The sequence below is a fragment of the Bufo gargarizans genome, chromosome 2, assembly GCF_014858855.1.
Source record: "Bufo gargarizans isolate SCDJY-AF-19 chromosome 2, ASM1485885v1, whole genome shotgun sequence".
Taxonomy (NCBI): Eukaryota; Metazoa; Chordata; class Amphibia; order Anura; family Bufonidae; genus Bufo; species Bufo gargarizans.
In genome coordinates this window covers 216,361,548-216,387,910 of record NC_058081.1, presented here as the reverse complement: position 1 = coordinate 216,387,910, position 26,363 = coordinate 216,361,548, and positions in this window count along the sequence as shown.

Here is a 26,363-nt window from a genome sequence, read left to right as displayed (position 1 = left end):
GCGAATTTCCTCTCACTTCGTGGTAACAAATCTCAATTTTCCTAAAATGGTGGCTACACATGTGAGGACTGAGGACATGGGGCAAGAAACTCTGGGAAGGTGGGATCACCCAGATTGACATGCCTGCATGCAGCCAATCAGCAGCCAGCCAGTCCTGTGACATCACAGCCCTATAAATACGGCAGCCATTTTTGATTCTGGCATTTTCCTTAATCACAATGTTACCCCCCTTATCCAAGGGTTTGATCACTATAGTGGAGTCTTTTTGTAGGGTTTCAAGAGCCACAAGTTTTTCCGCTGTGAGATTGGATGTGTGGGATGTATAGGAACAGAGAGATTTCAATTTATCCGTAATGACTGTAAGAAACTCATCTAGTGGGGAATAGTCACCTATGTGGGGGCTTTTATGTGATTGTAGTCTCAAATTAGTGAATGGACCCTGGCCAGGATGTTTATCCCCTTCTTACAACAGACCAGTTAGTACTCTGACATCCTGTAAATCTTCAGGTTCAATACCTAGTCTGTGACACTGTTCACTGTCATTTTGCAGGAAGAATATCTTCCATTTGAGCTTCCTGATAAACAGGTTAATATCTTTGAACCAATGGAAGGGGTTAAAGCGGCAGTCTGGGACAAACGAGAGGCCTTTATATAGTATTTCCATATACACTTTATTGAGGGGACGTTTAGAGATGTTGATGAATTGTTTGTCAGTTGTATTGTCTATCCCGAATTGTCTCTCCTCCTTCGTAGTTCATAGTCTGAAGTGGGGGGTACTGTCCCTAAAAAAATATAACTTCTATCACTTGTGCCTCGGCCACGTCCACGAGTATGATAACGGCCTCTCCCCCTGCCTCTGGGTGCTGTAGATGTGCTCTGACTTTCTGACTTAGTGTCGTATTACGAGGATAATTGTTCTCTGTCACTATCCACTGTTGTTTTTTGTCCAGTTTTAATTAAATCAAATATGTTCCCCTCCTTAAAATCCCTAGTATCCCTAATGAACTGAAAATGCGTATGCTCCCTGAGGAAACCTGTGAATCTTTCTATTGACTGTTGCAGCAGTAGCTCTCTTTTCTCAAAATCTGTCACTGCAGAGAATTTTTTAGCAATCTCAATACACTCCTGTAATTCTGATGTATTTGTCACTAGGAGTTATTTTTTTATAGACGTAGGGTACCCTCCACTGACTCTTTTTCCCAATTTTTTATGAATGATTCTGATCTCATGCGTATGTTGGGCAAAACAGGATTCCTCAAACCACGTGGGATTATTTTGTTTTTCAAGTATGTCTCTAAGGTTTGTACCTCCCACCAAGATCGTACCTGATTTTTGTAGACCCTGGTGAGATTCCTGAAATGCTAGGTGTTTTAGTCTGTGCTGGTAAATCTTTTTCTGAGAAAACTTCCTTTGGGTTGCCCAGCCACTTTTCAGGATCAAGATCTCCTGACAAGAAGCCTGCCATAACGTGTGCAAAAGTAATGGAGTAACTCTATTTAACAAAGTGTTTGCGTACTTAAAATATTAAATTTATTCTGATAATTTTTAAATGTAGGTGCTACCCGCCATCAATACAATTCAGGCTAGGTGCAGTGGGGTAGTGGAATGTTGGTATAATATTCAGCCACTAACTCCACTAGTACCAATAATACTTCTGTGTGCAGTACTGGAAATAATCACCACCAGGATAACTGTTCACAGAGTAGATACACTTAATGTTTTTGATGTGTATCATCAGTTTGTAGGTCAACCAGAGCTAGTGGCAGCACTCACGTGAGGGGGTGATTGCTTAAATGTGCGTTTGTAGCTATCAATCATACCCCTAACAGCTGTCTAACTCTGAGACCTAGTATTAGGATCTATTGTGCATAGTCACTGCCTAATGCAGCGTCCACTCAACGCGTTTCTTTGCTGACCAGTAGGGGCAGTCTATGATCAGGAGCAGAGTGACTTAGCTCCCATTGCGTCTTGCCTATGTGCTTTAGCGTGACTGTATGTGGGAGAAACAGGGAATGGTTCTGCACGCTGGAGGAGCCACTTGTGCAGCTCGGTAATCGCACAACCTCTGGTTCTATAACGGCCGTAATCGCGGCCGCCGATAGCGCTCTTTACATAGAACCCGAACCCGAACCCCATTGAAGTCAATGGGGACCCGAACTTTTCGGCACTAAAAAGGCTGTAAAACAGCCCAGGAAAGAGCTAGAAGGCTGCAAAAGGCAGCAACATGTAGGTAAATCCCCTGCAAACAAATGTGGATAGGGAAATTAATCAAAATAAAATAAATAAAAATTAACCAATATCAATTGGAGAGAGGTCACATAGCAGAGAATCAGGCTTCACGTCAGCCACCACTGCAACAGTCCATTGGCATATATTTAGGCCCAGGCAACCAGGCAGAGGAGAGAGGTCCCGTAACAGAGAATCTGGCTTCATGTCAGCAGAGAATCAGTCTGCATGTCATAGCAGAGAATCAGGCTTCACGTCAGCCACCACTGCAACAGTCCATTGATATATATTTAGGCCCAGCACACAGGCAGAGGAGAGAGGTCCCGTAACAGAGAATCTGTCTTCATGTCAGCAGAGAATCAGTCTGCATGTCATAGCAGAGAATCAGGCTTCACGTCACCCACCAGTGCAACAGTCCATTGTCATTTATTTAGGCCCAGCACCCAGGCAGAGGAGAGAGGTCCCGTAACAGAGGATCTGGCTTCATGTCAGCAGAGAATAAGTCTGCATGTCATAGCAGAGAATCAGGCTTCACGTCACCCAACATTGGAACAGTCCATTGGCATATATTTAGGCCCAGGCACCCAGGCAGAGGAGAGAGGTCCCGTAACAGAGAATCTGGCTTCATGTCAGCAGAGAATCGGTCTGCATGTCATAGCAGAGAATCAGGCTTCACGTCAGCCACCACTGTAACAGTCAATTGTCATATATTTAGGCCCAGCAAACCAGGCAGAGGAGAGAGGTCCCGTAACAGAGAATCTGGCATCATGTCAGCAGAGAATTAGTCTGCATGTCATAGCAGAGAATCAGGCTTCACGTCACCCAACATTGGAACAGTCCATTGGCATATATTTAGGCCCAGCACACAGGCAGAGGAGAGAGGTCCCGTAACAGAGAATCTGGCTTCATGTCAGCAGAGAATCAGTCTGCATGTCATAGCAGAGAATCAGGCTTCACGTCAGCCACCACTGCAACAGTCCATTGATATATATTTAGGCCCAGCACACAGGCAGAGGAGAGAGGTCCCGTAGCAGAGAATCTGTCTTCATGTCAGCAGAGAATCAGTCTGCATGTCATAGCAGAGAATCAGGCTTCATGTCACCCACCACTGTAACAGTCCATTGTCATATATTTAGGCCCCGGCACCCAGGCAGAGGAGAGAGGTCCCGTAACAGAGAATCTGGCTTCATGTCAGCAGAGAATCAGTCTTCATATCATAGCAGAGAATCAGGCTTTATGTCAGCCACCACTGCAACAGTCCATTGTCAGATATTTAGGCCCAGCACCCAGGCAGAGGAGAGAGGTCCCGTAACAGAGAATCTGGCTTCATGTCAGCAGAGAATCAGTCTGCATGTCATAGCAGAGAATCAGGCTTCACGTCAGCAACCACTGCAACAGTCCATTGGCATATATTTAGGCCCAGTACTCCGGCAGAGGAGAGAGGTCCCGTAACAGAGAATCTGTCTTCATGTCAGCAGAGAATTAGTCTGCATGTCATAGCAGAGAATCAGGCTTCATGTCAGCCACCACTGCAACAGTCCATTGTCAGATATTTAGGCCCAGCACCCAGGCAGAGGAGAGAGGTCCCGTAACAGAGAATCTGTCTTCATGTCAGCAGAGAATCAGTCTGCATGTCATAGCAGAGAATCAGGCTTCACGTAGCCCAACATTGGAACAGTCCATTGGCATATATTTAGGCCCAGGCACCCAGCCAGAGGAGAGAGGTCCCGTAACAGAGAATCTGGCTTCATGTCAGCAGAGAATCAGTCTGCATGTCATAGCAGAGAATCAGGCTTCACGTAGCCCAACATTGGAACAGTCCATTGGCATATATTTAGGCCCAGGCACCCAGCCAGAGGAGAGAGGTCCCGTAACAGAGAATCTGGCTTCATGTCAGCAGAGAATCAGTCTGCATGTCATAGCAGAGAATCAGGCTTCACGTCAGCCACCACTGCAACAGTCCATTGGCATATATTTAGGCCCAGCACACAGGCAGAGGAGAGAGGTTCCGTAACAGAGAATCTGTCTTCATGTCAGCAGAGAATCAGTCTGCATGTCATAGCAGAGAATCAGGCTTCACGTAGCCCAACATTGGAACAGTCCATTGGCATATATTTAGGCCCAGGCACCCAGCCAGAGGAGAGAGGTCCCGTAACAGAGAATCTGGCTTCATGTCAGCAGAGAATCAGTCTGCATGTCATAGCAGAGAATCAGGCTTCACGTCAGCCACCACTGCAACAGTCCATTGGCATATATTTAGGCCCAGCACACAGGCAGAGGAGAGAGGTCCCGTAACAGAGAATCTGTCTTCATGTCAGCAGAGAATCAGTCTGCATGTCATAGCAGAGAATCAGGCTTCACGTCAGCCACCACTGCAACAGTCCATTGGTATATATTTAGGCCCAGCACACAGGCAGAGGAGAGAGGTCCCGTAACAGAGAATCTGTCTTCATGTCAGCAGAGAATCAGTCTGCATGTCATAGCAGAGAATCAGGCTTCACGTCAGCCACCAATGCAACAGTCCATTGTCAGATATTTAGGCCCAGCACCCAGGCAGAGGAGAGAGGTCCCATAACAGAGAATCTGGCTTCATGTCAGCAGAGAATCAGTCTGCATGTCATAGCAGATAATCAGGCTTCACGTCAGCCAACACTGCAACAGTCCATTGGCATATATTTAGGCCCAGCAAACCAGGCAGAGGAGAGAGGTCCCGTAACAGAGAATCTGTCTTCATGTCAGCAGAGAATCAGTCTGCATGTCACAGCAGAGAATCAGGCTTCACGTCAGCCACCAGTGCAACAGTCCATTGTCATATATTTAGGCCCAGCACCCAGGCAGAGGAGAGAGGTCCCGTAACAGAGAATCTGTCTTCATGTTAGCAGAGAATCAGTCTGCATGTCATAGCAGAGAATCAGGCTTCACGTCAGCCACCACTGCAACAGTCTATTGGCATATATTTAGGCCCAGGCAGAGGAGAGAGGTCCCGTAACAGAGGATCTGGCTTCATGTCAGCAGAGAATCAGTCTGCATGTCATAGCAGAGAATCAGGCTTCACGTCAGCCACCACTGCAACAGTCCATTGGTATATATTTAGGCCCAGCACACAGGCAGAGGACAGAGGTCCCGTAACAGAGAATCTGTCTTCATGTCAGCAGAGAATCAGTCTGCATGTCATAGCAGAGAATCAGGCTTCATGTCAGCCACCACTGCAACAGTCCATTGTCAGATATTTAGGCCCAGCACCCAGGCAGAGGAGAGAGGTCCCGTAACAGAGAATCTGGCTTCATGTCAGCAAAGAATCAGTCTGCATGTCATAGCAGATAATCAGGCTTCACGTCAGCCAACACTGCAACAGTCCATTGACATATATTTAGGCCCAGCAAACCAGGCAGAGGAGAGAGGTCCCGTAACAGAGAATCTGTCTTCATGTCAGCAGAGAATCAGTCTGCATGTCATAGCAGAGAATCAGGATTCATGTCAGCCACCACTGCAACAGTCCATTGTCAGATATTTAGGCCCAGCACCCAGGCAGAGGAGAGAGGTCCCGTAACAGAGAATCTGGCTTCATGTCAGCAGAGAATCAGTCTGCATGTCATAGCAGAGAATCATTCTTCACGTCACCCACCAGTGCAACAGTCCATTGTCATTTATTTAGGCCCAGCACCCAGGCAGAGGAGATGTTCATTCAACTTTGGGTTGCCCCGCAATATAATGGTAAAATGAAAATAAAAAGAGGATTGAATGAGGAAGTGCCCTGGAGTACAATAATATATGGTTAAGGGGAGGTAGTTAATGTTTAATCTGCACAAGGGATGGACAGGTCCTGTGGGATCCATGCCTGGTTCATTTTTATGAACGTCAGCTTGTCCACATTGGCTGTAGACAGGCGGCTGCGTTTGTCTGTAATGACGCCTCCTGCCCTGCTGAATACACGTTCAGACAAAACGCTGGCCGCCGGGCAGGCCAGCACCTCCAAGGCATAAAAGGCTAGCTCTGGCCACGTGGACAATTTGGAGACCCAGAAGTTGAATGGGGCCGAACCATCAGTCAGTACGTGGAGGGGTGTGTACACGTACTGTTCCACCATGTTAGTGAAATGTTGCCTCCTGCTAACACGTTGCGTATCAGGTGGTGGTGCAGTTACCTGTGGCGTGTTGACAAAACTTTTCCACATCTCTGCCATGCTAACCCTGCCCTCAGAGGAGCTGGCCGTGACACAGCTGCCTTGGCGACCTCTTGCTCCTCCTCTGCCTTGGCCTTGGGCTTCCACTTGTTCCCCTGTGACATTTGGGAATTCTCTCAGTAGCGCATCTACCAACGTGCGCTTGTACTCGCACATCTTCCTATCACGCTCCAGTGCAGGAAGTAAGGTGGGCACATTGTCTTTGTACCATGGATCCAGCAGGGTGGCAACCCAGTAGTCCGCACACGTTAAAATGTGGGCAACTCTGCTGTCGTTGCGCAGGCACTGCAGCATGTAGTCGCTCATGTGTGCCAGGCTGCCCAGAGGTAAGGACAAGCTGTCCTCTGTGGGAGGCGTATCGTCATTGTCCTGCGTTTCCCCCCAGCCACGCACCAGTGATGGGCCCGAGCTGCGTGTAACCATGCTTCATCCTCATCCTCCTCCACCTCCTCCTCATCCTCGTCCTCCTCGTCCTCCAGTAGTGGGCTCTGGCTGGCCACATTTGTACCTGGCCTCTGCTGTTGCAAAAAACCTCCCTCTGAGTCACTTCTAAGAGACTGGCCTGAAAGTGCTAAAAATGACCCCTCTTCCTCCTCCTCCTCCTGGGCCACCTCCTCTTCCATCATCGCCCTAAGTGTTTTCTCAAGGAGACATAGAAGTGGTATTGTAACACTGATAACGGCGTCATCGCCACTGGCCATGTTGGTGGAGTACTCGAAACAGCGCAACAGGGCACACAGGTCTCGCATGGAGACCCAGTCATTGGTGGTGAAGTGGTGCTGTTCCGCAGTGCGACTGACCCGTGCGTGCTGCAGCTGAAACTCCACTATGGCCTGCTGCTGCTCACACAGTCTGTCCAGTATGTGCAAGGTGGAGTTCCACCTGGTGGGCACGTCGCATGTGAGGCGGTGAGCGGGAAGGCCGAAGTTACTCTGTAGCGCAGACAGGCGAGCAGCGGCAGGATGTGAACGCCGGAAGCGCGAACAGACGGCCCGCACTTTATGCAGCAGCTCTGACATGTCGGGGTAGTTGTGAATGAACTTCTGCACCACCAAATTCAGCACATGCGCCAAGCAAGGGATGTGCGTCAAACCGGCTAGTCCCAGAGCTGCAATGAGATTTCGCCCATTATCGCACACCACCAGACCGGGCTTGAGGCTCACCGGCAGCAACCACTCGTTGTTCTGTTGTTCTATTCCCCGCCACAACTCCTGTGCGGTGTAGGGCCTGTCCCCCAAACATATGAGTTTCAGAATGGCCTGCTGACGTTTACCTCGGGCTGTGCTGAAGTTGGTGGTGAAGGTGTGTGGCTGACTGGATGAGCAGGTGGAAGAAGAGTAGGAGGAAGCTGAGTAGGAGGAGGTGGCAACAGGAGGCAAAGAATGTTGCCCTGCGATACATTTACCCAGTGTGCAGTTAGGGAGATATAGCGTCCCAGGCCGTGCTTACTGGTCCACGTATCTGTGGTTAGGTCGACCTTGCCACAGATGGCGTTGCGCAGTGCACACTTGATTTTATTGGATACTTGGTTGTGCAGGGAAGGCACGGCTCTCTTGGAGAAGTAGTGCCGGCTGGGAACAACATACTGTGGGACAGCAAGCGACATGAGCTGTTTGAAGCTGTCTGTGTCCACCAGCCTAAATTACAGAGTTTCATAGGCCAGTAGTTTAGAAATGCTGGCATTCAGGGCCAGGGATCGAGGGTGGCTAGGTAGGAATTTACGCTTTCTCTCAAATGTTTGTGAGATGGAGAGATGAACGCTGCCGTGTGACATGGTTGAGATGCTTGGTGACGGAGGTGGTGGTGTTGGTGGTACATCCCCTGTTTGCTGGGCAGCAGGTGCCAACGTTCCTCCAGAGGCGGAGGAAGAGGCCGAGGCGGCAGCAGCAGAAGAGGTAGCAGGGGGAGCCTGAGTGACTTCCTTGGTTTTAAGGTGTTTACTCCACTGCAGTTCATGCTTTGCATGCAGGTGCCTGGTCATGCAGGTTGTGCTCAGGTTCAGAACGTTAATGCCTCGCTTCAGGCTCTGATGGCACAGCGTGCAAACCACTCGGGTCTTGTCGTCAGCACATTGTTTGAAGAAGTGCCATGCCAGGGAACTCCTTGAAGCTGCCTTTGGGGTGCTCGGTCCCAGATAGCGGCGGTCAGTAGCAGGCGGAGTCTCTTGGCGGCGGGTGTTCTGCTTTTGCCCACTGCTCCCTCTTTTGCTACGCTGTTGGCTCGGTCTCACCACTGCCTCTTCCTTGGAACTGTGAAAGTCAGTGACACGACCTTCATTCCATGTGGGGTCTAGGACCTCATCGTCCCCTGCATCGTCTTCCACCCAGTCTTGATCCCTGACCTCCTGTTCAGTCTGCACACTGCAGAAAGACGCAGCAGTTGGCACCTGTGTTTCGTCATCATCAGAGACGTGCTGAGGTGGTATTCCCATGTCCTTATCATCAGGAAACATAAGTGGTTGTGCGTCAGTGCATTCTATGTCTTCCACCGCTGGGGAAGGGCTGGGTGGATGCCCTTGGGAAACCCTGCCAGCGGAGTCTTCAAACAGCATAAGAGACTGCTGCATAACTTGAGGCTGAGACAGTTTTCCTGGTATGCATGGGGGTGATGTGACAGACTGATGGGCTTGGTTTTCAGGCGCCATCTGTGTGCTTTCTGCAGAAGACTGGGTGGGAGATAATGTGAACGTGCTGGATCCACTGTCGGCCACCCAATTGACTAATGCCTGTACCTGCTCAGGCCTTACCATCCTTAGAACGGCATTGGGCCCCACCAAATATCGCTGTAAATTATGGCGGCTACTGGGACCTGAGGTAGTTGGTACATTAGGATGTGTGGCTGTGGCAGAACGGCCATGTCCTCTCCCAGCACCAGAGGGTCCACTAACACCACCACGACCATGTCCGCGTCCTTTACTAGATGTTTTCCTCATTGTTATCGTTCACCACAACAACATAAATATTATTTGGCCCAATGTATTGAATTCAAATTCAGGCCTTTTTTTACAGACACCTAACACTATCTGGCTATCTATTTAGGTACCGTATTACACTAATACAGGCACAGCAGTAACCACAGATTTAGCTGAAAATAAATTTGAGGCCTATTATTTAGGCACTGGGTGACAGGTATACGTTTACAGACAGTATTAGACTGGGATATGCACAGTAGCGTGTGTGTGAAGTTATTGAGAATGACCCTATCAGCACCTTGAATCTAGTATACCCTTTTAGGGATAAATTTAAAGTAGGCCTGATACAGCAGAAACCACTAATTTAGAGAATTGCTAAATTGGGAATTGTATTTCAACCCAGAACAAAAACTGTGCTTTGACGGACACTAAATAACTTGCCCAGCAACAGCAATAACCACAGATTTAGCTGACTATAAATTTGAGGCCTATTATTTAGGCGTTGGGTGAAAGGTATACGTTTACAGAAAGAATTAGACTGGGATATGCACAGTAGCGTGTGTGTGAAGTTATTGAGAATGACCCTATCAGCACCTTGAATCTAATATACCCTTTTAGGGATAAATTTAAAGTAGGCCTAATACAGCAGAAACCACTAATTTAGAGAATTGCTAAATTGGGAATTGTATTTCAACCCAGAACAAAAACTGTGCTTTGACAGACACTAAATAACTTGCCCAGCCACAGCAATAACCACAGATTTAGCTGACTATAAATTTGAGGCCTATTATTTAGGCGCTGGGTGACAGGTATAGGTTTACAGACAGAATTAGACTGGGATATGGCCAAAAAATAACCACACTATAGATGGTTAAATGCACTTGATGTGACAGCTTGACCAACCACACTATTGAGGGTTAAATGCACTTGGTGACAGGCTCAGCTTGCCCCTGATGTAGTATATGGCCAAAAAATAATCACACTATTGATGGTTAAATGCACTTGGTGTGAGAGCTTGACCAACCACACTATTGAGGGTTAAATGCACTTGGTGACAGGCTCAGCTTGCCCCTGATGTAGTATATAGCCAAAAAATAACCACACTATTGATGGTTAAATGCACTTGGTGTGACAGCTTGACCCTGATGTAGGATTTAGCCAAAAAACAACCACACTATTGAGGGTTAAATGCACTTGGTGGCAGCTTGTGCTGGCGCACCACAAGACAGAAAATAGCCGCCGATCACCCCAGAAAAAAGTGAATGAAAAACGCTCTGGGCAGCCTAAAAACAGTGAGCAATTGAATAGCAGCAGTTCAATGATCCACAGCTGCAGATCGATCACTGAATGAAGTCTTTTGGATGAGTTAATCACTGCCTAATCTCGCCCTAACGTCGCAGCTGCAACCTCTCCCTACACTGATCAGAGCAGAGTGACGGGCGGCGCTACGTGACTCCAGCTTAAATAGAGGCTGGGTCACATGCTGCACTGGCCAATCACAGCCATGCCAATAGTAGGCATGGCTGTGACGGCCTCTTGGGGCAAGTAGTATGACGCTTGTTGATTGGCTGCTTTGCAGCCTTTCAAAAAGCGCCAAGAAAGCGACGAACACCGAACCCGAAAACAGACTTTTACGAAAATGTTCGGGTTCGGGTCCGTGTCACGGACACCCCAAAATTCGGTACGAACCCGAACTATACAGTTCGGGTTCACTCATCTCTACAGTTAAGCGTATCTGCCTGTCAACTGAAAATGCTGACAGGTTGACTCTTAAAACAAGGCCTGGATTGACCATGACTTCTTGACTCCACACGAGGAAAGCGGCTGAACATAAAGGCACTTTAAATGTGTTGTTTATAATGTACTCAATACACTGTATTGCCATGCACCCCTTTCACCACAAACAAGGGTATATGGTTCAATCTTCCTTTTCTCATCCTCCTCTTTCATCATATCAACATACTTATTCATCACATATAATGCCCTCGCATATATGCCCTTCGCATATAATGTTTTACAGGGTCAGCTCACATACAGGCCTCACATATAATTTTTTAGAGGGCCAGCTCAGCTGCAGCACCTTGCATATAATTTTTTAAAGGGTCAGCTCACCAGCTGGCCCTCACCTACAATCTTTTACAGGGTCAGCTCACCTTCAGGCCCTCGCATATAATTTTTTAGAGGGTCAGCTCACCAGCAGGACTTCACCTACAATCTTTTACTGGATCAGCTCACCAGCAGGCCAGCACCTCACATCTTTTACAGCGTCAGCTCACCAGCAGGCCCACACCTCAAATCTTTTACAGGGGCTGCTCTCCTCACATTAAATTTTTTAGAGGGTCAGCTCACCTGAAGGCCTACACATAAAATCTTTAACAGGATCAGCTCACCAGCAGGCCAGCACCTCAAATCTTTTACATGGTCAGCTCACCAACAGGCCAGCACCTTAAATCTTTTACATGGTCAGCTCACCAGCAGGCCCACACCTTAAATCTTTTACAGGGTCAGCTCAACTGAAGGCCCTCGCATTTAATGTTTCACAGGGCCAGCTCATCTGAAGGCCCTCGCATAAATGTTTTAGAGGGTCAGCTCACCAGCAGGCCCGCACCTCAAATCTTTTACAGGGTCAGCTCAACTGGCCCTTGCATTAATGTTTTACAGGGTCAGCTCACCTGAAGGTCCTCACATAAAATCTTTTACAGGGTCAGCTCACCAGCAGGCTCGCACTTCAAATCTTTTATAGGATAAGCTCACCTGCAGGCCCGCACCTAAAATCTTTTACAGGGTCAGCTCACCTGCAGGCCCTCACCTAATTATACCTAATAGATAATTTGCGCGCATGCTGCCTTGCATGGATGTGGTAGCTGTAGCTGTTTCTCAGGCTCCCCCTCCGGAATCGAACCATGATTCCCCCGTTACCCGTGGTCTACATGGTTTGGGCTGAAAACAACATCAAAAGTTGATAGGGCAGACAGCCGAATGGATCGTCGCTGTCATGGGGGCGTGCAATCATCCCCAGGTTATCTAGAGTCACCAAAGCGGCAGCAGGCCTTCGCCCCTAAATGTTTTAGATTGTCAGATCAGCAGGCCCTTGCTTGAAATGTTTTTGAGGGTCACCAGCAGGCCATCAATCATAATTTTTCAAGGCTATTGATGATGCCCTCTTTTATGTGTAGCAAAGGGTGTATTGGAGTGCCAGTTCCTTGTATTTTTTCGCAGCCCTTTCTCTTAGTGCATAGGCTTTATGAGTGTAGGAGTCCGACTACATGAACAATTGTACCACAATGTGAATAAGGTCCTCTTTTATGTCATATACAGGTTGTATCGGAGTGCCTCTTCCTTGCAATTTTTGGCAGCACTTGCACTTTACTTACAAGTAAATATAAAGGAAAGAATGTTTCCTATCAATTTTTCCTCTAAAAATCGATTTTTTTTCTTTGGTTTTGTGCGTATTATTGTCAGTCTGTAAAAGTGGCGTACTATTCGGACAACATCGTTCCCAGCAGCAACCTGAGAGTACAAGATGCACATACTGTTCCAGAACCATTTTGGGTTTCCATCCATTTCTGACATTTTCCTATGAACCAGGCAACCTTCCCTCTTCAGAGCAGGGGGTACCTGGTTTAATGCTCGGGTTCTCCCATTGACTTCCATTATACTCGGGTGCTTGGTAAAGCACTCGTAAATCCTGATGTTTTCGGCCCAAACACCCGAGCACCGCGGTGGTAGATCAACACTATAACTAACTATATATTCTTCATTCCTAACACTGCACCTGTAAGACCTTAAAATGGCTGTATTATGTGTATAATTGCTGTTTGTGTGTAGTGTCTCCGCTTGTGTCCTTACATAGCTCCTAATAGACTCATCAATACTGATTACCTGTGAAGCTGACTGCAAAGCATAATGGGTTTATAAATGTTTTGACAATTCAGTTCTAATATTAAGGAGCTTCATCAGATGCAATTTCCTTTAAAGAAAAAAGAATATACTGTTCAGTGCTAGGTTTCGAAACAGCTCAGTTCGTGCATGGATAGTGCTCCAGCCAGCATCTCAAGTGGAATCTATAAATTGTTTAATTTGCCAATTTTCTAACTTTGTTCTTAAGTAAAATGCATTTTTTTTCTTTGAAATACTGTCACAGTTGTCTCTCTCCATATGTTCATATAATAAAAAATGGCTTCCATGAAATAATTTAAGCTATTTCTGTTGAAATGCACTCAGTCTCCCTCTAGGCTTGCCTCAGATACATATGCGCACACCACTTTACATATCATTACAATATATTACTCACGAGCTGTAAGCAAAAAATGTTTTGATAAATATCATGAATTCACAAGTATGAATTCAAACACATTAGTGAAAAACTACTTCCATTATAGTCATGTATATATTATAAAACTTTGCAAGCATAGTATATAATGCAACAGTAAAGCAGTTGTCACTGGCAGACCCCTTATCTAAGATCTGGAAAGCTATAATTTAACACATTTATGGTACCCATAGACCCCACACCACTAATCCATGGTCACCCTTTACACTGTCATGATATGTACAGTACAGCTAGAGTATTATCAATATTATTGTAAATTACATTTTATGATATTTTTTGACTTGTCTATGGTACTTACATGCAAAAAGGTATTACCCAAGTAAGAGAACCATCATGCCAGCACTACCTATTGAAAGTGTGTCCCTATTGGTCAAGTTCCAACTTTCCAACAAGGCTTGGGATTTCACAAGAGAATATAGCTAAGCCTGATATCCATCTGTAGACAACTGTTTCAGGATGCTTGTCCCTTAGCAATACAAAATAGGATTCTTACTGGCTCAGTGCAGTGCCTTGGAAGCAGTTTTCAGAGACTTACTGAAAGTATTCCACGGTATGGACAATTATGGACAATGCATCAAGGGAAACAAATATGCAAAGATGTATCTTCCAAAAAAAAAGAGAATCATCTTACTAGTGTCACCTATTGGAAGTGGCTCTCTATGAGTCAAGACCTGACTTTCCAACAAACTTTGAAATTTGACAAGGGAATATAGCCAGGGTGGGTATCCATCAACAGACAGGTGCCTAGAGGTGCCTTCCCTTCATCAGTATGGAGCAGGATTCTGGCTGGCTCAGTGAAATGCCTTAGAAGAAGCTAATACATGGCTGTATTATATTGTCAAATCCCAAGGCTTGTTAGGAAATTGGATCTTGACTCATAAGGATCCATTTTCAATAGGTAGCTCTCTGTCTTAGGAGATAACCCTTTGCATATTTGTTTCCAATGGAGTGTTGCCAATAAGCCCCCATAACATGGAGTACATCCAGTAAGTCTCAATACAGGACTGGTCTATTAGATGAGTTTCTTCTTCTTGCCTAAGTATGCAGCCCATAACATTTTCACAATATCTAGATGTATTTACAGAAAATGAAATGAGAAGAAAAGAATAATCCATTTAAATTAATGCTATGAACTGTTCCTGCGACAGCCGACAGTTTGGTTACCTTATAGTATTTGATACAATCAAATATTTGAGGGCATACTATTGAAGAATTAAAATACACTGTGGTGAAATGCTGCTGAGATACTTTCTTTACCCTCCCTCGTTATTATTATTATTTTTTTAAAGTAACTGGCCATGCAGCTCTATAGTGTAGTGGTTAACATTCTGGGCTGTAATGTAGAAGGCTGTGAGTTCTAATACCATCAGAAATATATATATATATATATATATATATATATATATATATGTTTTTAGCCATAATATATTTACACATATTATTATATATTTAGAATATATAATATATGTAAATATATTATGGCTAAAACATCAGTAGTAGTTTCCCACATATTATGCATTCATATATATCAGAAGTATGATTTTATATATATATATATATATATATATACACACACATAGTCCTGATCAAAAGTTTAAGACCAATTGAAAAATGGCAAAAAATCATATTTAGCATGGCTGGATCTTAACAAGGTTCCAAGTAGAGCTTCAACATGCAACAAGAAGAAATGGGAGTGAGACAAAACACTGAGCATTCAATTTAATAAAAGCAACGAATACACTGAAACAGGCTGTTTTCAGCTGATCAAAAGTTTAGGACCACACCTCCCCCAAAAAACTAAACCCCCCAAAACAGAAATCCAACTTCCAAACATGAACTCAGTAATGAGTAGCTCCGCCGTTATTGTTTATCACTTAAAAAAATTGTTTCGGCATGCTTGATGCAAGCGTTTCCATGAGGTGAGTGGGAACATTTCTCCAAGTGGTGAAGATGGCCGCACGAAGGCCATCTACTGTCTGGAACTGTTGTCCATTTTTGTAAACTTCTCTTGCCATCCATCCCCAAAGGTTCTCAATTGGATTTAGATCAGGGGAACACGCAGGATCGGCCAAAAGAGTGATGTTATTCTCCTGGAAGAAGTCCCTTGTCCTGCGGGCATTGTGTACTGTAGCATTGTTCTGTTGAAAAACCCAGTCGTTACCACACATACAAGGGCCCTCAGTCATGAGGAATGCTCTCTGCAACATCTAGACATAGCCAGTGGCCATTTGACGCCCCTGCACTTCCTGAAACTCCATTGTTCCACTGAAGGAAAAAGCACCCCAGACCATTATAGCGCCCCCTCCACTGTGGCGCGTAGAAAACATCTCAGGTGGGATCTGCTTGTCATGCCAGTAATGTTGGAAACCATCAGGACCATCAAGGTAAAAAAAATTCTCATCAGAGAATAAAACTTTCTTCCACCATTGAATGTCCCATGATTGGTGCTCTCTTCCAAAGAGAGCCATTCAATAAAACTTTCTTCCACCATTGAATGTCCCATGATTGGTGCTCTCTTCCAAAGTCCAAACGAGCAGTTCTGTGGCGTTCAAGGAGACAAGGTCTTTGAAGACGTTTTTTGTTTTTGAAGCCCTTCAGTCTCAGATGCCATCTGATGGTTATGGGGCTGCAGTCAGCATCAGTAAGGGCCTTAATTTGGGTCGTGGATCGTCCAGTGTCTTGATGGACAGCCAATTGGATCCTCCGGCTCAGGGCTGATGAAATTTTTTTGGGTCTTCCACTTGACTTTTTTGTTCCATAACCCTCAGGATCATTTAAGAAATTCCAAATGACTGTCTTACTGCGTCCCACCTGCGTCCCACCTGGCACGCTGTGAGAGACCCTGCTTATGCAGTTCAACAGCCCGACCACGTTCAAAAAGGGAGAGTTTTTTTTGCTTTTGCCATCACGATGTGTGACTACCTGACAGAAAATGACAATGAATCCACATCTTTGCACAGATTTGGCCTTTTAAAGGCATGTGGTCCTAAACTTTTGATCAACTGAAAAACAGCCTGTTTCAGTTTATTCGTTGTTTTCATTAAATTGAATGCTCAAAAAATGTTTTGGCTCACTCTCATTTCTTCTTGTTGCATGTTGAAGCTCTACTTGGAACCTTGTTAAGATCCAGCCATGCTAAATATGATTTTTTGCTATTTTTCAAGTGGTCTTAAACTTTTGATCAGGACTGTATGTATATATATATATATATATATATATATATAGTAATTACACATTTTTTACAATTACAAAAAAATATAAAATATATAAATTTCATTTGGGAGTTCAAATCCCGCCAGAAACTTTTTAGAAACAGAGGTTAACTTGCATTAAAATACACTGACTCGAGCATGCACTTGAGCACACATGATATTCGGCTGAGCATAGCGATGTACGAGCATGCTCACCCAACACTAATTACCAGCTAGGAAACATAAAAAGATGAGCCAATAGAATAAACCTATAGCAAAATGTAAGCTTCTATACTGTAAGCCTTTGAGCTGGGTTGTTATTGACATCTAAAATGCCTGACTTTGAGTAACTTGAATGTTTAGTGTTCAATCAGTCTGTAAGTTTTTAGAAAAATTATCATAGGTCATGGTTGGTCCTATCTCCATTGCTACTGTGGCTTGTGCCATATTTTTCCTTATGTTAACCTACAGGAATGGTCTGTCACTATCCACTACTTGACCAATACCTTAAAGGAGTTGTCTCACTTCAGCAAATGGCCTTTATCTTGAAGATAAAGTTAATACAATGCACTTACTAATATATTTTCATTATCTAGATTGCCTTTGTTGGCTTGATTCATTATTCTATCACATTATACACTGCTAGTTACCATGGTTACGACCACCCTGCAATCCCTCAGTGGGGGTCATGCTTGCACACTATAGCAAAAAGTGCTGGCTTCTCTGGTGGCCGGTAGTGTGGGAGAACGCATGGGCTTGTGCTTTTTTCTATAGCGTGCAAGCACGACCATGGCAGCTTGATTGCAGGGTGGTTGTAACCATGGAAATAAGCAGTGCATAAAGTGACAGAAAAATGAATCCAGCCGGCAAAAGAAGCAATATGGATAGTAAAAAAAAAAAACATAAGCAAATGGCTTATATTAACTTCCTCTACATAACAAATGCTATGTGCTGAAATGAGACAACCCCTTTATTGAATTTACATTTACTCCTTAAAATTGTAGAACTGCAATATATCTACAGACTTTTCTTGGGCCTTAAAGGGGTTGTGTTACTTTAGCAAGTGGCATTTATCATGTAGAGAAAGTTAATACAAGGCACTTACTAATATATTGTGATTGTCCATATTTCCTCCTTTACTGGTTGGATTCATTTTTACATCATATTATACACTGCTCTTTTCCATGGTTATGACCACCCTGCAATCCAGCAGCGATGGCCGTGCAAAAGTGCTGGTCTTTGTGGTGGCCGGAAACGTGGGCGCTCACAGAGGCCAATGCTGATGGATTGCAGGGTGGTTGTAACCATGGAAACGAGCTGTATATAGTGTGATAGAAAATAAATCCAGCCAGTAAAGGAAGCAATATGGATAAGAACAATACATTAGTAAGTGGCTTGTATTAGCATTCTCAACATGATAAATGCCATTTGCTGAAGTGACACAACCCCTTTAGGACTCAGTCCAAACAAACTGCATATTCAGTATGAAACTTTTATAAAATGTGTAAACTTATTACATAAAGCAACTCTAATAAGCAGCATTAAGCATTGCAATAGAATCCCTAGTGGTTATTGATCCAGGTAAAGAGTGTTCTCAGAGCATAAATGGATTCACAGGAGTCAATTTCAAGGCCATGTATTATCACATCATGCCTTCTTTTCTTAACGTGTCAGTTACTCAATTCATAATGTTAGAGGAGGCAAAGTTAAATCAGATTTTCTGGTCTCTTCTTCTACAATGACTCCATTCCTATTTGTTTTCAGAGTGCCTTATGAAACATAGCCGATGCCAAAGAAAGCAAGATTGATGGCTTTTCAGATGATGGTACAAATGCAATTTGTGAAGGTCTTGGGAACAATGCCTTCATATTGATCTTTTACCTGCATCCACTTTATTCCATATTAAAGACGAGGTGCGGGATGTTCGATGAAGAGGAGATAAAAAAAATTGTCAAACAAAGAAGAGCGTTGAAAAGGACTCAGTTTGAAGTTCCTCCAAAGACCTTTTTTTATTTATTTTTTTTGTTTAGCTTAACAATAGCTGACATTTAGGATCTGGATGCTACACGTTCTTCCAACTTTACAGGAGAGGAAAATAGAACTTTCCCTGTTGATCACTTTTAATTTGGGTTAACAAAAGCATTTGTGAGAGACCTGACAAAAAAAAAAAAATCAAGCGAAAACAGCACAGGCTGCATTTTCTACTAAGCTCATTAAAACGAAAAGTAATTTGAGGTCATACATTTTCTCCTTATTATAAGGAAATAGAAAACGGTGTAAATAAATATATGGGTGACTATAATGCAGTAGGCAGTGCCCATAAAACTAGAGGGATCTAATTAAGCATTTAGTTTTTATGTGGCAGTTTTTTTTTTACGCATTTGACCATATTTTTTTTAACATCCACTTAAAGTTTAATAAAATAAACTTTCTTAGTTATCAAACTGTTTTCTGCTCTATATTTAAAGTTTCTTAAATGATTGTGTACTGTAAGTTTTTAAGAAGGGCAATAAAAATGCCCATGGTTTTTGCAAAAAATGATCAAAACTATCACACTGTGTGCAATTTTAGAACACAAAGTCAAGGTAGAGGAATAAAATCATATCAATAAAGTCTAAGAAGGAAATTGAACATTCCATATGTGCCCATTTCCTTTCAATTGAAGTAAAGGGAACCATTAAGAAATGACATACTGCATATTAGTACCACACAAAATGCCTAGTAATCCTAGCTCTGCAGACAACAATACATAAGGACAGGTTTTACAAGAGTATATATCTCTCCTTTCTTGATGCAGGTAGACCCAACTTCACTGCATGCCAGAATTCAGCATTTTGTCCGAAGCGAATCCCAACTACACACATATGAGCAGGATATGACACTTAAAATAACCTACCTTATCAGCCTGATTAAATCCAAGCTCCCCAGCAGGGGCGTAACTAGAAGTGACTTGGCCCCACAGCAAATATTTGTATGGGCCCCCCTGGTGCTTTGCAAGTCCCTCCTTCTGTGCAAACCCCACTCCTTTGGTTACTCACAATCTAGACCAGTGGAACGCAGACAGGAGCAAGGGAGGCACAGGCCAGGGGGGCTCAGACAAGGGCCGTGAACCTAATTAGCATAAACATAAAATACAGATCCTAGTACTCAGCATGATTAACCCTACCAGGCAATATGGTTTACTAGGGTTGATCATGCTGACACATGCTCTTTAATAATGAAAATTCTAAGACTTACTACTCCAACTGTTCTTCATCATGACTATGGTGTTGAGGAACATCAAGATCTCCACTTCCCTCTGGAAAAAAAAAAAAATGATTTATACCCCTGAATAATAATAAATTTAGTGACTATATATTACCAACATACAGAGACTAAATACCACCATATTGGATAATAGCTCATATCATGACTGGATAACAGCACCATACAGTGGTTGGTTAACACTGCCATACAGTGACTGGATAACACTGCCATACAATGACTAGAGAACACCAGCATACAGTAACTGGATAACATGGCCATAAAATGACTGGATAGCACCACCATACAGTGACTGGATAACGCCGCCACACAATGACTGGATAATGTCGCTATACAATGACTGGATAACACCGCCATACAGTGACTGGATAACAGAGTATAAGGGGGCACAGTACAATATATGACCAGAGGCACAGTGTAGACAATAAGAGGGCAAAGTACAGGGGTATCTCCTTATTCTCCTGTAATATGCCTCCTACACAGTATTATAATGGGACATAGTGCAGGGAATAGGACACAGGGCAGGGGGCACAGTACAGGGTGGTGGACAAATACACGGTAGTGGGCCCAGTACAGGGCAGGGGGCACAATACAGCATAGGGTGCACAGTACAGGGCAGGGGACGCAGTATAGAGAAGGGGGCACAGTACAGGGCTGGGGGCACAGTACGGGGTGGTGGACAAATACATGGTAGCGGGCCCAGTACAAGGCAGGGGGCACAGTACAGCATAGGGTGCACAGTACAGGCAGGAGCAGCAGTATAGAGAAAGGTGCACAGTACAGGGCTGGGGGCACAGTACGGGGTGGTGGACAAATAAATGGTAGGGGGCCCAGTACAGCATAGGGTGCACAGTACAGGGCAGGGGCCACAGTATAGAGAATGGGGGCACAGTACAGGGCAGGGGGCACAGTACGGGGTGGTGGACAAATACATGGTAGTGGGCCCAGTACAGTATAGGGTGCACAGTACAGGGCAGGGGCCGCAGTATAGAGAAGGGGGCACAGTACAGGGCTGGGGGCACAGGGCTTGTGGCACAGAGCAAGGGGCACAGTACAGGGCAGGGGGCATAGTAGAGGGCAGGGGGCACAGACTCACCATTTTTGGCAGAGAGTCCTAAGCAGGAGGTCAGCAGGACACAGAAGCTGAGGGGAAAAGGGTGCAGGGATTCTGCAAGTCTGCAAATTCCCAGACACAGACACGATCTTCTTTGACTGCAGACACACAGGAAGCTGTGCACTGGCCGGCTGCAGATAGTGCTCAGCTCAGCAACCAAGGGCACAAGCTGCCTGCTACTTAGCCCCGAGGCACAACACTACGTGGGGACATACCTGAAAGGTTTTCAGGTATTTCCCCCAAAAGCCCAGTGACTGATTTGCACTGCCTGCTGTGCTGCTGCCGTGGCGCTCCTCTTGCCTGTTTCTCCCGCCTGCCGCTCCCTCCTCCTCCTCAGGTCAGGTCAGTAGGCGGGCCTAATTAGACCAGCGAGATGCTTGCAGGGGGGGGGGGGGGGCGCCGCACTGTATGTAAATTGTGACAGGGGCCCCAGCTGTATGTGAAGGGGCCTCTGATGTATGTGAAGAGGCCGCCGCTGTAGCCTGTATTAATCATCTGAGACAGTCACACGCTGCTAGGCGCCGAGCCCCTTGTCAGCCCGGGCTGCGAAGCTGCCGCTTCCCCTGCTTCCCCGGTAGTTAAGCCACTGCTCCCCAGGGTTGAGTAGAGCAGTGGTCAAGCATTTAGCCTGCCATTCTATTCCATGTCTATTTGGCTCATATGAACAGTCAAGTACCCTACTCAGCTGTCTCCATCAGTCCCAAATAGTTTTAAATAGAGCATCTCCACACATGCTTAATAGCTGCTCTATTCAAACTTCTGCTCCCTGTGATCATGCATTGAGGAGGAATGGCTTCAGGCTTCCTATTCTAGGTACATTGAGGTTCTAGCAGTGAAGTCCTCAGTGATCAGAATAAGTGATAAACCACTGGTGAAGGCAGGAGTAGTAGAAGAGCTGGCCCAGATACTGGATGGATGGGTAACAAACTGTTCTCTGATGACAGATCTTGGCAGTGTGCTGAATCAATTTTCCTTGCCCTCCTCTATTACTTCAAATTGCTGCAGCACCTAAAAGTAGTGACTATGGTATGCAAAGCATATCAGAGAACTGCTGTATCTACCTTCCTACTGCCAATACAATTATAATTTTTATAAATAATTTATTATAGCTGATTACAGTAATGTGGAAAAAAATATCAGATTATAGGATTGATTCTGACTAGGTGTGTATACATGACTGGATGTATATGTGTGTTCTGTTTTATCAGAGTGATAGCTCTTTGTAGGTCAAGTGCATCATATGCATCTGTAATTTTTACTCCCGTTATGAGTTTGTAACATGCTGGCACTTGGCCAAGCTCTACCTCTACAATATGTATAATTTGCACAGAATTTCTGATGTCTCCGGCTTATTTTGTTCGTTATGTGTATCGCTAAGTCATAGCTAACTTAAAAAAATATTGAAAATTATTTTATTGCAATCATTCCTGCTAAACATTGTTGCCATACAGTTGCAACCTTATTTCTGCAATATTTTTTCTTTATTCTTTTGTTAAAGTTTTTTCCATATCAATGAACTCAAAGCTGCCGTGATTTCAGAAAAGAAGACTGTCCTCCAGAGTCCCGACACTTTCATTAAATCATCAATGAATATCTAAATGGATTATATTAAAGCAGCTCATTGGTGGCTTTCCATTAATAGGTCTTGCCCATCCATATGTCCAACATAACTTTCTTACTCTTGTAACCCAGATGTTGTTCATTTAACCTTGAAAATAAAAATATTGATAGAAAGGAAATAAACTGAGGAGAAAAGCTCACTCCATATTCAACTAAATTAATTTAAATTAAGGAATATGTAGAATGTGGCAGCGGTTTAACAAGATGCACGAGGTGCTATATTAGACCGCCCTTTAATGCTGAGGCACAGTAAGTCTATCTGTAAAATAACAGATTAACCATTAATGTCGCAGAAGCTGAACAAGATGCATGCAGAGATATATTAGACAGCCCTTTAATACTAAAGCACAGTAAGTTTAGCTCTAAAATAATGGATTAACTATGAATGTCGCAGCAGTTGAACAAGATGCACGTGGTGATTACACTCCCTACAGTCTCCAAAAACTCTGCCTACGATCTCCCTGCACTGTCCCTGCTCTCTCCCTATTCAATATTCTTTTTTAAACCATTTTCATGCAACACTGTCCCTAGCATGTGAGCGCTTATAATGTCTCTTTCCATCCAGGAGAGAAAAAAGGGGGATGTGCCCAGTGGTCCAGCCCTCCCATTTTTATCACCGCGCCCACTTAATTCACCATGTGCATACCCCTGAATGCAGGAGGCGCTGCACCGACAGAGCACACAGTGTCCATGAGTGGGCGCAAGAGACGCGGCACCAGCCGAACGTACAGTTCCGGCCACATGACCCTGTCACGTCATGCCTTACGTGACCGGTCACATGATCGGACGCACAGCGCATGCACTGTACCAGCGCATTGACCAGCATGGCCTTTTCTTCTCCCAGCAAAGGGGACGGACAACCAATAGGTTAGTGTGATTAGGGATCATAGTACATAAAAACTGGTCACATAAATGTGGATTATTAAGAGATTCCTATATCCACAGGTCTCCCAAACTACCACCGTAAAGTATATAATCCATGTTTCCTTATGAATAAGTATACATACATATCAAACAGGGGACATTTATACACACAGATATACAATAAAAAAGTAATACATAGTCAATACACGATTACATATATAAATCCATAATAACCTATACATCCATGATTCCTCACCATATCAATTAAATATATATAATTATTTTCAAAAATACATACACAGTACATCCATAATTAGTCACCATACCTATTTAACCATATGTTGGGCAATCAGACCCTAAGTTATCTCAAAAATGATTACAATTAATAAATAAATGCCATATAGGCTAATTAATATACCACCAACAGGTCAAAATTACTTTAAACTGCGGTAACTGGGATACTCAAAAATTCATATTAACACCACCAAGAAATGAGTAAACTAATTTCCCATAAAAGTACTGTTTATTAGATAATGCCAATAAAATCACATTGTATTTTAAGACAATAAATACATAGCCCGTTTAAACATTAGTAGAAATATCTAAAATCTAGTGCCACCTTCAATAGCAAATGAATAATGACAATAGAGCTTTCTAGAATGATAAATAATAAAATAATCAAAGCAAGCTGAAGTAACATCTCAGGAAATACATCCTCTATAATAAATTAGCTTCTGCACATCTCTATAGGTGTTCAAATCCTAGTATCTTCTGTGTAAGTTAGGAAGTCATAATAAGGCACATCATACCTTAGTAGTAGTTAGTGAAGTAGTAGGTGAAGTGGCTGCTAGCGTCTCGACGCGCGTTTCGCTGTCTCGCTTCCTCAGGAGTCAGAATTAGCCTAGAATTTGGTACTTTTATCCAGCAGCTGAATCAGAATGATCTCAATATAAAGCTTACTTTTAAGAGCAGTCGTACCAAAGTGGAGTTTCTGGATATATGCCTTTCAGGTTAATGAGGTAGGTTTGATTACCATGGACCTGTATAGGAAGGAGACATCAGTAAACTCATTACTACATGCAGGATCAGGACATCCGGGGAATCTGATCAAGGGGATCCCAGTGAGCCAGTTCTTACGGCTATGGAGAGTCTGTTCCAGTGAACAGACCTTCGAGACTCCGCCTGAGATTCCAGGAAAGGGGATATGGAAGGAGAGTGGTTGAGGCAGGATATTAGGGAGCCCTCAACTCCGAGAGACCGGATCTCCTCTATAGGAAGAAGACAGTAAAGGAGGAGACTGAGGATATCTGTTTTATTACTGGGTATAATTCACGTTGGAGAGAAGTAAAGAATGCTCTCAGCAAATATTGGGAAATCTTAAGGATCCACAATTGAAAAAGGGGATCCTATCATATCCTCGGATTACGTATAGACGAGCCAGAAACTTGAGGGATCATTTGGTGAGAAGCCATCATACGATCGAAAGGACGCGATTGTTTGATACAAGGGGTCTTCCATGGGGGAGTATAGAGTGTGGCAGATGTGTAGCGTGCAAAAACATGGATAGGATAGATTGTTTTTGGGATTCTTCCTATACCAGACAATATAAGATAACACACGCCATAACGTGTACAACAATCGTAGTGATCTACTGGGCATGACCTCATGACAGCTGAAAAAAAAACGGTTTAGGGAGCATGTGCTGGCGATTGAGGCGACTAGGGAGGAGGAGAATGTTCTTGAGGTGCAACTGATCACTTGACACTTTAAGGAACAACATCCCCCCTCTTTTACGTTGTAGGGGGATTGATCGTATAATCATCTCCCCTCGGGGGGAGGGGGGGGGTTGATTGGAAGAGAATCCTTGCCCAGAAGGAAACAAAATGGATCTTTCTTTCTCTTGAATACTGATTCACCATATGGATTGAATGAGGGCAATAGTTTTACACCTTTTTTGTGATTTTGGGGTTTGTCTTGGCTCCTGCCCCTCTGGCCCGGATCGTTGCCCTAAGTAGCTATCATTGTTTTTACATGTTTTTAGCAGGTGTAATATTGTTTATTGGTTATAGTTAGGGACAAATATTTTTAGATATTTATTTATTTTTATTTTTACCCACAGTAAGAGGTACGAGGATTGGGACACACATATGTGGGGAAGGAGATTCGTCATTTGTTGGTGGAGCATTACCTGGGAGAAATTAATATAGACACAAAATTACTGACCATATGAGGGACTCTTTTTTGCCTGGGGCGGGTGGCGAGATAGCCTAATTGGAATATCTATGGTTCTGGACAGTATGAATTATGCCCTAATCCAGCAAGTGAGGATACAATCTAAATCAGGGTTATTGAACAGAAATCCAACTCCAGCAATTAATTATAACCCTTAAAATTAATACATTTTTAATTGGATATCGTTAAAATATTAGATTAGACACACAGAACAAAAAATCACACAGATAATTCCACGTTAGGCAGCTATATAGATAAACTGTAGGATGGGGAGAGCTGTCCCTATAGTTTCACCCTCGTCTAGTGCTCAGCCCAGGGATGACCCCTGATGGTGGGGACTCCCTGTCCTCGAACCTGGACTAACTGAATCCTACAACAGCCCTAACATAGTGATAGGGAAGGAAAAGGTGCCTATACGTGGAAAA